The sequence below is a fragment of the Taudactylus pleione genome, unplaced genomic scaffold (assembly GCF_031769625.1).
Source record: "Taudactylus pleione unplaced genomic scaffold, aTauple2 ptg000006l, whole genome shotgun sequence".
Lineage (NCBI taxonomy): Eukaryota > Metazoa > Chordata > Amphibia > Anura > Myobatrachidae > Taudactylus > Taudactylus pleione.
Genome location: NW_028284409.1, coordinates 22,948,700 through 22,961,290, shown reverse-complemented (window position 1 = coordinate 22,961,290; position 12,591 = coordinate 22,948,700). Strand labels below are relative to the sequence as shown.

Sequence of the window (12,591 nt, the reverse complement as noted above, 5' to 3'; positions counted from 1 at the left end):
TGGGGAAGAATATAATGTTGACAATAAAGAAATAAATTGACTAGGGAAACCAAATTTGGATAAAGTGCAGTAAAGGAGATCCCATGTGACAAGGTCGAACGCCTTTTCGGCGTCCATTGAAATAATTGACTTGGGTACACTATCTGAAGTCAGGACAGTTGACTGTATCACAGAAATCACCTTGCAGATTTTTATAGCACAATGGCGTCCCCAAATAAAACCTGTCTGATCTGGAGCAACAATTTGGGGCAAAGTTAATTTCACTCTGTTAGCGATTATTTTCATGAACAACTTGTAATCTGTATCTAACAAGGATATGGGCCTATAAGACGCCGGAAGTAAGGGGTCACGACCCTGTTTAGGAAGTACTTTAATAGTCGCAGAATTAAAATATGGAGGGATACAATTATTCATGAGAATAGAATTATAGAAAGAAACTAGAGATGGGCAAATATTATTTTGAAGTATCTTAAAAAATTCCCCAGAAAAGCCATCTGGGCCAGGTGCTTTTAACGTCTTTAATTTTTTAACACCCGGCAAAACTTCTTCCAAAGTTATTGGAGTAATAAGCAAGTCGGCTTGTTCCAGTAGTATTTTCCTAGAATTCGTCTATGTGTGGGTCCGAATAAAGGTCTTTATAAAAGTGACCAAATAACTCAGCGATATCTTGACCATTTTTAATCATATTACCATTAGGGTCCAAAAGGGATACAATAGAGGTGGGGGATGAATGATTACGAATCAAATTTTTAGTAAAAGTATGACGGGCAGCAAACTGTTCGACAACAGCATCAAAGTGAGATTTCGCCTTTAAATACTTTTCCTTATTAGAAGGGGAAGGAGTAGCCTTAAAATTTTGATAAGAGTTAGTTAAATCAGATTGGGCCTGCAGATACAATTTGGAACATTCTTTCTTATGTTTGGAGACGTAAGCTATAATTTCCCCTCTGAGAACTGACTTAGCAGTTTGCCTGTACAGAGAGGGGTCTTCCCTGTGAATGTTATTATTAGTTTCGTATTCACACCACTTTGCCTCCAACATGCTACGAAATTTAGTAGAATTTGCAATGTACGCTGGAAACGCCATGGTCTATAAGATCCACTATCCACCACTGGGGCCATAAGAAACCATATTAATGCATGGTCTGATAATCCAATTGGTTCAATACCGGAGTCCTCTACTCTGGTTAAAAGTGGTTCAGACAATAATATATAGTCAATCCGAGACAGTGTGGAATGAGCAGCTGACAAACAGGTGTACTCCCGATCAGTCGGGAGTAGCACTCTCCAAACATCCATTAACTGCAATTCCGAGGCCGTTAAAGGAATACCTAGTGATGGGTGGTTACGTATTCGAGTTGGAGGTTGCTGTCTATCCATGTATTCTGAAAATACCATATTAAAGTCACCCACAAATATAATAGATGAGTCCAAATGTAAAGATAACTTCGCTAATAATACTTGTAAAAAAACTCTTGGAGTATACATTTGGAGCATATAAGTTACAAATAATGAACTTATCACCCAAGATATTCACCTCAAAGGAGTGTGGGAGAGAGTTTATTCTTAACCAAAGTGACAGCACCTCTTTTTTTAGAGGAATACGAGGCTGAACACAAAACTGAATACCCCATACAGTTAAGCTTAAGAACTTCCAGAGGCATCAAATGAGACTCCTGCAGCATAATAACATCTAAATTAAATTTACGTATATAGGTGAGTATTTTCTTGCATTTGATGGGGGAATTAATCCCACCAACATTCCATGAACCAAACTTCAAAGGGGCCATATCAGAGAATGAGGAAATACAAAAATATCAGAACATATATATCCATTGCATCATATAGTGAGAATAGCAAATAGTAAATAGATAGTGTAAACACTACCATAGAGAATACATTACTGAAAGCGTAGATATCTTGAGAAAACACTATCATGTTTGAAATAAAATAAGCAAAAAATTTGGGGAATTGCATAAAAAAAACTAGGAAATAAAACTGTGAGTACAATTTTCATTAAAAGGAATAATGAAAAAGAAATAAAGCAAGGCAAGAACAACCTTGCAGGCCATCAGGCCACAATTGGGACTTCCTAGCACTAAGGATAGTAAACTACAACAAACAATATAGTTATCACGGGGACAAGTCGCTAAGGAGCCGCAGCTATTGAACGCATTCCATATCAAATAGGCAACCAAGTGCTATATATCAGCAAATAGATATCAGTGGAATGCATACATATATAAATTTTGACAGAATAGTCGCCACCGCCGACGACATCAATATAGAAATTCAACATTATAAAACAATGCAACATAAGATCTCCAAGGATCAAAATAGTACAAATATTTAAATGTACCAAAACATATCCATATTTATTTGAGAGAAAAATGGATTAAGAACATATGTATAAAACATAGAAGATAACGGATAGAACAAATATCATTTGAGATAATCTGAAATATCGAGTCACTCCCAACATTTTAGAAAATGTCAACAGTGTAAAATAATACAACATAAGATCTTTAAGGATCTAAACAGTATTAATACGTAAACGCAACAAAACATATCCACACTTACATGAGAGAAAGGTGAATTAGGAGCATATGCATAAATCATAGGAGATAACGGATATATCAAATATCAAACTACTTAGTCTGAAATTAACAGTCACCCCTAGGATTCCACACGAGGAGGAGAAGAATCACCCATCACAGCTTCAGCTTCTTCCTGACGCCATTGCGTCATCTGGTGTTAAGAAATCCAAATAGGAATTTTCAGTGAACAGACGGAGTCTTCTCGGGTACATTAAGGCGAAACGCCTATTGTCTCTGAATAGACCAGCACAAATTGAAGAAAAAGCTTTGCGAGCCCTGGTTACTTCCGCAGAATAATCTAGAAAAATGAACAGCTTATGACCTTCCCACACCAGAGAGCGCCTTCTCCTAGATGCTTGCCATATAGCCTCACAGTGCAGAAAATTCAAGCAACGAAATAACACCACTCTCGGCCGGGCGTCTGGTTTGTCACGTGGCGGTCCAATACGGTGTGCTCGTTCGACAATCATATCAGTACAGGAGTCACCAATTTCCAACAATTATAGCAATGATGAGGTAATAAAACGTTTAAGAGACTCACCCTTGACGGCTTCGGGCAGACCCACAATGCGTATATTATTCCGCCGAGAATGATTCTCCAAATCATCCAATTTATTAAGAGTATGGAGATGTTGTTTATGGAGGGTATCATACTGTTGTTTCAGTGTGAACACATCTTGGATCACTTCTCCCATTTTGGCTTCATTAACCTGTACCTTTTTCTGCAGCTGTACAATATTGTTGTTTGACTTGCAGTGCCTGCCTGAATGAGTCTGCCTGTTCCTGCATCAGAGGGGCCATGGTGTCTCTTATAGCCTTCACTATATCAGCATATGAGGCTAATACAGGGGCAGGGGTTTCCCCACTCTGAGGGGCAGATGCTGACACAGATGGAGGTGAAGAAGAAGCTTGGGGCTGTGTTTGCAGGGAGGTCGCAGCCGCCATCTTGGATTCGCGCCTCTCCCGATCTGAGTGCTGGCGCTGCTGTTTATTCGGCATGGAGAGAAGTAAATACCTGTCCATGCACTGGTTGACACTCCCTGCACTAGTGGCGGTGGTAATCCAGCTGTTAAGACCCACGGGTGGTCCGAAAACGGGTTTGTAGCTGCTGGCTTCCTAGAGCAGCATTACCCTGCGGCCATCTCCGTTTAGGGGCGGAGCCTGAAGTCCATGAAAAGTTTTTCTTAATAATTTTGCTACACCATATGTGATCCTATTCCATTCATCAACCTCCTAAATTACCTACAGCACCTGGTCTTCCCAGGTGGTCTCCCATACAGGTACTAACCAGGCCTATTACAGTATCGCTTCCAAGATCGGACGAGATTGGGCAAATTCAGTAGAGTATGGCTGTAGGTTATAATAACTGCGATAGAGATGAGGATTGCCCTTACATATGGTGTAAGCAAATAGTATAAATGTAGGACTATTACCTTAGGAAAAGTCCATTTTATTAATAAAACACAAAATTCAAGTAAAGTAATGCATAAGCATACCTCAATTGACTAGACACAGATATGATATAGTAAGATAAGTATTCGGCCACCAATTGGTTAAAAATGCTATATAATATTATATTCCGATACGTATGGTATTATCTTTCACCATATACAACAGCATTAGTCAGACAAATCCATTATTACTTAATTCTATAATAAATGAATATCAAATGAATATGTCATATGTGGATACCTCTTAATTTTATGGATATTTAATAAAAGTTGTCTTAAAATATTATTTTTGCACATGAATTATCATCTAAGTGTGCCCCAGCAAATAGCCTTGCTTTTTCTTGTTTGTTGAGCAGTGTAGCAGTGGGCCTGATTCAGAGCCGTTCGCTATTTGCGGACGGTCGTTCCAAAAAAGGGGCCAGCTATTTAAATTGAGCGCTCGCTCTTTGCGGTTTGTTGACGCCTCTATGTCTGAGCGAGCAAATGAAAAATGCGCTCACTATTTTGTAAAGACGCCCCTTTGCCGTTTGCATCACATGTCATCTCCGGTATTTATTGGATTAATCGGGTACATGGAAAGGCATCTGAACTGCTCGCAGTGCTTGCGGTAGGTTTTTCTTACCGCTATCACTGCGAGCGGCTCAGGCTAAAAGACAACCAAGTGATGTGGTCGATGATGCTCCTTTACTAATTATGCACTCCCATTAAACACCTTTTTACCGTTTGGCACGCCTGCGTTCGGATCTCCACTCCCCCGATTTCAAGCACCTTCCCCTGTTACCACCCACAAACAGTACATTCTGTCAATCAAATTAGCAGCCCCTCGCTATTTTGCGAGTGCACGATTTCCGACCGCAATGACTGGTTTGCGCTTGCGCATTACGACCCATACGCATGCGCAGTTGTGCGAACATCGCTCATAGCGAACGAGCGGCCGCTTGCGAGCGGCTCTGAATCAGGCCCAGTGTCAGCTGCCACGTCTTGTGTTTGCAACATAAAAACCCGGAAGTATCAGGACCATGCGATGTGCGTTTCACCTTCTGGCTTTCTCACACAGGGATTGACTTATATACATGTTTGGATCTGGTGGGATTTGTTCGATGTGATCTATAGCTATTTTTCGTAATTCATGCATACTTACCCTTGTGGCGAAGTATAACGTTACAGAGGCTTCCAGTGATCCTGTCGTCTGCTGCAGTCCTCTGATCTATCGTGGAGTCAAAATTGACGTGGTGTCTGAGCATACGCCGATGTTTGTTAGCCGGTATTTTCTGTGTAAGTGGATCAGGCAGAGAGCAAGCGAGCCCAGGTCCCCAGCCATTCAGCAGTCTGAAGTGACCTGGCATATGCTGGGTCACTTCATTAATTTATACACACTTCATTAATCTATACATAGGACAGAGCGGGTGTGGGGCTAGAGCGAACCAGCTGTAGGGGCAGCGGGCAGTCAGCAAAGTGAGGTGACCTGGCATATGCAGGGTCACTTCACTAATATATATCTATTCAGCCTACTGTGATGATGAATCACTGGCAATGCTGAGTTACTATTGGAGACAATAGAATCATATAAGCCATCAGGGGCATATCTACCCATTGGGCAGCTTGGCACACGCAAGGGGCGCCAGCAAAAGGGGGGCACCATCCGGCGGTGCCACCCGTGGCCAGGGGGTAGAATCAGGACGGGACTGCCAGGACTGGAATCCCGGGTACACCCCTGGCTCCTACCCGGGGCAGATTGGGAAACCGAACCCACACAAACTTGGCAGATCCCAGGAGATCCGAGCTGCTGCTCAGATCTCCCTGCCATTTTCGGATCCGAAAACAAAGCGTGACATCATCTACCCGGCATAGAGTTTTGGATCTGATATAAGTTTCTCCCGCGGTGATTCAGCGCCATTTGTCACAGGACCGCGGGAGGGGAAGGAGGGTAGGCTAGTTAGTTCACTTAGCTTAGTCTTGTGATAGTGACAGTCAGGTTACTGACACTGTCCTTGATGGGCAGTGCCACCTACAGTGTCAGTAACAGTCCTTTAGGTAATGTTGGCTGATCTAGTTTTGTGGATAGGCAGTTAGCAAATCATTATTTGTTTGTTTTATAGGTTGTTTTATAGTGCAGCAACATCATTTAATATAATAATAATTAATATTGTTGTATGTGTGGCTTAAAAAAACAGTTTTTTTTATTTGGTGCTGTAAATTGAGGCTGTAATACCATATATCAGTCAGTAACGGTCAGGGCCGGATTATAGGGGGGGACAGGGGTGGCCGCCCCGGGGCCCCCACACAGGAAAGCAGAGCAGCATATCGCTGTCCGCGCTCCGGTTCTCTTCGGCGGCGACTTAGCTCTTCCATATACTGCGGCAGCAGCGGAGCTCACTACCCTGCTGTCTAGCAGGATGATAACATCTCATGAGACTGTGTGTGTGTGTCAGAGGCTGTCATGGTACTTACTAAGTGAGACCAGACAGTCCCATAGAGCTGCTGCAGTCAGTGCAGTGTTGGTTATGAGCATAGGGCGCCTATGGCTGACGCTAAGCTGCTGCTGAATCCCACAGAGCGGTCAGGAGCCGTTCAGTCGGTCAGGCAGTATATCCATAAAAGTGTCTGTCCCCTCTTTACTTCTTTGTCCTCGTATTTATGTGTGTATGTATATATATTATATGTGTGAATATATTTGTATATATATATATATATATATATATTACACTGATGAACAGAGGGCCTGATTCAGACCCACTCACAAGTACATAGCACTCGCAAGCGGGTCAATGCTGGGCCAGTGCGCACCTGCGGCGTGCACACTGTGCGTGCGCGAGCCCTGGAGCGAGCACAAAAAGTGCTCGCTCCGGCGCTCGCATCCAAAAGGGGCGGCTGTCGATGTTGATTTACAGCTCATCCCGTTGGAAGCGGGGAGGGCGAACGCCTGCCGTTTGTGGGCGGCCCCACTGACATCACCAGTGATGTCAGTGGGAGAGCTTCCAGCTCTATTAGAACCGGAAGCTCTCTGGGGCTTGCGGCAGATGAGACCCTACCGCAAGGGTCTCGTCGCAAGTCCCGATGGTCGCGATGGTCAAGACCATCGCGACCATCACCTGGCCGCTCGCAATAGCTGTGGGTGGTCACCCACAGCTATGCGAGTGGCCAGGAGGCCGCACACACAAAAAAAACGCCCTTATTCAGAGCGAGTGCTCTTTTGGAGTGTCCATCTCTGAATCAGGCCCAGAGTAAATAAAAGGTCCCAGAACTGTAACATACACACATATAAAACTTTCTCCCCATGCTATATTTCTCAGTAGTCCACCTGGCAAAATTTCCCTGTCAAAAGTCGCACTGCACTGACGTCAGCGTAACGCGACTTATTGGCCACATCACAGTGCAGCTCACTGCTCAGTGCCACCCCTGCTAAAAGGAGGTATAACAGTCAGTGATGGTCAGTAGATCAAAGGCCACTACGGTGGACTAAAAAGTTAATACTGTCCATAAGTCCACCAACAGCCTAGTAATGTTGCCATCCACATGGAGCATGGAAGGTTTCATAGAAAGTCTGGGGTGCAGTCTGTGGGATACCCTAGCAGAACTTTGGGACCTAGTATGAACTTTAGACTGCCAAACTGGGTGGACCATGATGATCCGTAGAACCTGATCGATCCTGATTTTGCGTAAAACTCTTAACAGAAGAGAGTGTGGAGGAAAAGGAATGTTCATCTATGGTTCAGAGGAACCATCTTCCAAGCACCCTTAGTCCAGACTCTGGCAACAAATAGAGGAGTCTGGGCATTCAGAGAAGAGCCAAAGAGACCTACCACTGGGGCATCGAGAGCTAAGACTATTTTTAGATTACTGGATGTGTTTAGGGCGCCTGTTCACTAAGAACCATTTGCTGTGTATATGTGTTATATACTGTATGTGTAAGGTGAAACCCAGGTTCCAGTGTGTAGGCTGCACAAATAGGAACGCAGGTGTAGGTTGTTTCAATTTTCAAGCATAGACTCCATATGGACAGTGAATCTGCCAATTCATTTGTCTCTCCAGGATCGTGGATGGCTGCAAGATTAATGTCCCTCTATATGGCCCAATGCAACATTTCTAACACCTTCTTGCACAGTGGAAAGTGGTGAGTACCCATCTTCTTGTGGTATTGTCCACACAAAGAAAAGGTAGACTACGGTGAATTGATGGGGGAACCAAGGACTGCAGAGACATTTTTTCAAAGAATCACATTCCCTGCTGGCAGCGGACCATTGGGAGGCTTGCTGCCGATACCTACCTGCTGGTACTAGGTGGTAAGCCTCCTGACAAACAAATATTAAAGTCATTTTCCTGTTAAAAACTTATATTCAACAGTGAGTAAAATAGCAGTTTTATTGTAAAGTAATTAATGTATCATAATTTGTGCTGACAGGTAAAGATCCACACGCTTGAATTTGGAGATACATTTGTGGAAATAACAAAGCTAAGAAGATGTAAGCATGAAATACTGAATTGAAATTGCAATTCATGATACTGGTTTCAGAATAAAGTTCCCAGGCTGCAAGAATGCTAAAGAAACTTGGCAGCATTCTCATAGTCTTCCTGACAGATCAAAATACGGCCCTGACCAGACTTCGGAGGGAAAGACAATAAAGTAGAGGGAGGAGGGAAGTAGAGAGAAGCGTAGATGTAAGGAAGGAAGGAGGATCCCACATCCTGGCAGGAAATTCTTAAGCTGGGAAAGACGCACAAGTCTTACATGACAACATGTGATTGACTCTCTAGGGAGATTCCCCTGCTGTATTTTGCTGGTTTAAAGGAGTGACAGTGACTGCTTGGACAGACAAATTGTGCAGCTAGTGGACCTGCAGGAACTTTCCCATCATACGCTGTCATATCCCTCTCTTCTAGTTGTATACTTATGCATAGCTAAGCAAAGCCTGACCACGAATCTTCCATGTAGACTATTATTATTATGTCTACACAAATGTGCAGATGTCCACTGACCTAGCACTGGAAAATAAATTGAACTCAAAGCTAAAATAAAAGTATCACATGTTTTAAAATGACATCACAAGAACTATGGGCCTGATTCAGAGCCGTTCGCTATTTGTGGTCGCTCGTTTAAAAACAAGGGGTGGCTATTCAAATGATCCGTACGCACATTGCAGTCTGTTCACACCTCTAAGTCTGAACGAGCGAGCAAAACATACGCTCGTTTATTTGTTAAAAACGCCCCCTGGCCGCTCGCATCCTACGTCATGTCCGCTATTTATTAGATTAATCGAGTACATCGACCAGCGTATGAACTGCTCGCTATTCTTGTGGTTGGTGTTTGCTACCACAAATTTGCGAGCAGTTCTGGCTATAAAATAACCCAGTGACGTGGTCAATGACGCTGCTGTTTTAAATATGCACACCCATAAAACGCCCGTTTTGACCTTTAAGCACGCCTGCGTTCGGATCTCCACTCCCCATTTTCAAGCACCTTCCCCTGTTACCACCCACATACGCCTCATTCTGTCACTCAAAATAGCAGGCCCTCGCTATATTGCGTACCAACGATTTTCGGCCGCACTGACTGGTTCGCGCATGCGTACTAAAAACCGTACGCATGCGCAGATGTGCAAACATCGCTCGGAACGAGCGTACTGCCGCTAACGAGCGGCTCTGAATGAGGGCCTATATTTTTAGGAGTTCCTGTTTGATGCTTAGATAACTGCAGAATGTCAAATGAGCAAAAGTGTTTCCATATATTGATTACAGGTTTTCATAATGAATATTTTCCTATATGTCTTTCTATTGTATCAGTTGATTATGGGCCTGATTCAGAGATGTACGCAATGTCGATATTTACGCAGATCGAGTGATTGTTCGCTATTGTGCATGTGTGTAAGCCACACTACGCACTCAGCGATTGTTTTGCAACTATGCTTGCACAGAGGAGTCAATCACAAAGTGGGTGACAGGTAGCCAGCGTTTGGGGGAGGTAACAGGGTTAGGCAAATGCAGGCATGTCTGACCGTTTAAACGCCGCTTCATGGGTTTTGATAAATAGCCATTGCAATCTCTTTCGCAGCATGAGAACTCTCAGCATGTCAGGACAAAAGCTGTGTTTGAGACAGGTCAGACTTGCTGCATGGCTGCCCAATCTACGTCGATGTTACCGATGTTTATACTGGTGCGTGACGCTGGACGTATATGAGAATCAGTGGGTGTCCCTATGCTCAGGTAATCTTTAGAAACATTAGCATATTTTTGCAGCTGCATTTTGTGCAAAATCACAGCTGGGATTACATTAGCATACATCTGTGACAGGCCCTATGTGCATAAGACTTGATTTAGAGGGATTCCAAGCCTTAGATCTACAGTAAAAAGGTTGAAAATGTCTGGACACACACCAAATGGTAGACAGGCAATAGACAGGGACAAAAGGTCACAATATACAAGCATCATAGTGAATGGTGGACCAAACATGCACAATAGAATGCTTATCATTTTAATTATGCAAATCCTGCGATCGCTAGCAAGACATTAGCACGCCCACTATGTCTTGCTGTGCGATCGCGGTATGTATTTAGATGCCCACCAGCCTGACACAAGATGCCCACTTTCCCTTAGTAACATACGTCATCTCCAGGAAGTGTATTAAACAAAATTGGTAACATCGAGTAACATCGGACCCATACGCAGCACTTGTGGCTGACCATACCCTACCGCAAGCACTGCGAGTGCTGCAGTATGTAATTCAGCAATGTGGTGTGTATGCTGACGCTGCATCTTAATTATGCACCCCCAAGTCCATCGACTACCCCCTGTCACCACCCACAAACGGCATGTCCTGTCACTCATTCTAGCGGGGCATCTGTGTACAGGGTGCACGCGCTTCTCGATTGCATTGACTGGTTCACGCACGCACACTGCCTCTTAACTGCATGTGCAGATTGCAAACATTGGCAGGCTACGTGTGAACGCAGCCTAGTGAACAGGTCTGAATCAGGCCCACAATTTATAGTGCAGTTAAACTGCATTCAAAAACAATTAAAGCAGCTCAGACCCAATGTACATCAGATTCAGGAACACTTAGTAATGTGAAGTAGTGATCTTTCAATTACCTAGTTACATAGGCAGAAGGACTAAGGAGCCTATTTATCAAATACTATTTGCGGGATATTCCCAAAAAACAGACATATAAATTAAATATTACAAATCCCCCAAAGTTATGACCCTCTTTCCGACAGCAGCCACAACCCCCATAGGTTTATATGGGGGCTGGAAACTGTCAGATTTATCAAGCTCCGGAATTGGCCCTTATAGGATAACTCGATCTCCAGATGGTGTTATCCTTTAGTAGCCTACGGGCTACTAGTTCACAAAAATTACCAGGATAGGGTGCCTAGTGGCGATAGTAAATTCTAATTATCGGGTCTGAAACCCAATATGTCCCTAAATCATACTTGCCTTCTCTCACAGAACAGCCGGGAGGCTCCCGACCGTCTGGAAGAGCATTCAAGTTTCCTGGAGGCTGACCCACATACAGTCAGGTGCATAAATATTAGGACATTGACAGAATTTTCATATTTTGGCCTCTATTCACCACCACAATGGCTCTGAAATGAAACAAACAAGATGTGCTTTAACTGCAGACTTTCATATTTAATTTGAGGGTAATTACATCCAAATCAGGTGAACGGTGTAGGAATTACAATGGTTTCTATATGTGCCTCCCAATTTTTAAGGGGCCAAAAGTAATGGGACAAACTAAACAATCCTAAATCTAACTTTCACTTTTTAATACTTTGTTGCAAATCCTTTGCAGGCAATTACAGCCTGAAGTCTGGAATGCATAGACATCACCAGGCGCTGGGTTTCATCCCTGGTGATGCTCTGCCAGGCCTCTACTGCAAATGTCTTCAGTTCCTGCTTGTTCTTGGGGCATTTTCAGTTTTGTCTTCATCAAGTGAAATGCACGCTCAATCGGATTCAGGTCAGGGGATTGACTTGGCCATTGCATAACATTCCACTTTTTAGCCTTAAAAAATTCTTCGGTTGCTTTTGCAGTATGCTTCGGGTCATTGTCCATCTGCACTGTGAAGCGCCGTCCAATAAGTTCTGAAGCATTTGACTGAATATGAGTAAATAATATTGCCAGAAACACTTCAGAATTCATTCTGTTGCTTTTGTCAGCAGTCACATCATCAGTAAATACAAGGGAACCAGTTCCATTGGCAGCCATACATGCCCACGCCATGACACTACCACCACCATGCTTCACTGGTGAGGTGGTATGTTTTGGATCATGAGCAGTTCCTTTCCTTCTCCATACTCTTCTCTTCCCATCACTCTGGTACAAGTTGATCTTTGTCTCATCTGTCCATAGGATGTTGTTCCAGAACTGTAATGGCTTTTTTAGATGTTGTTTGGCAAACTCTAATCTGGTCTTCCTGTTTTTGAGGCTCACCAATGGTTTACATCTTGTGAGGAACCCTCTATATTCACTCTTGTGAAGTCTTCTCTTGATTGTTGACTTTGACACATATACATCTATCTCCTGGAGAGTGTTCTTGATTTGG

At 43.4% G+C, this 12,591-nt stretch overlaps 1 pseudogene; it reads right to left on the bottom strand.

The window, feature by feature from the left end:
* Positions 1-3,836: 3,836 nt before the first annotated feature.
* On the bottom strand, positions 3,837-3,955 carry LOC148543136 (5S ribosomal RNA; annotated as a pseudogene).
* Between the last annotated feature and the right edge of the window lie 8,636 nt (positions 3,956-12,591).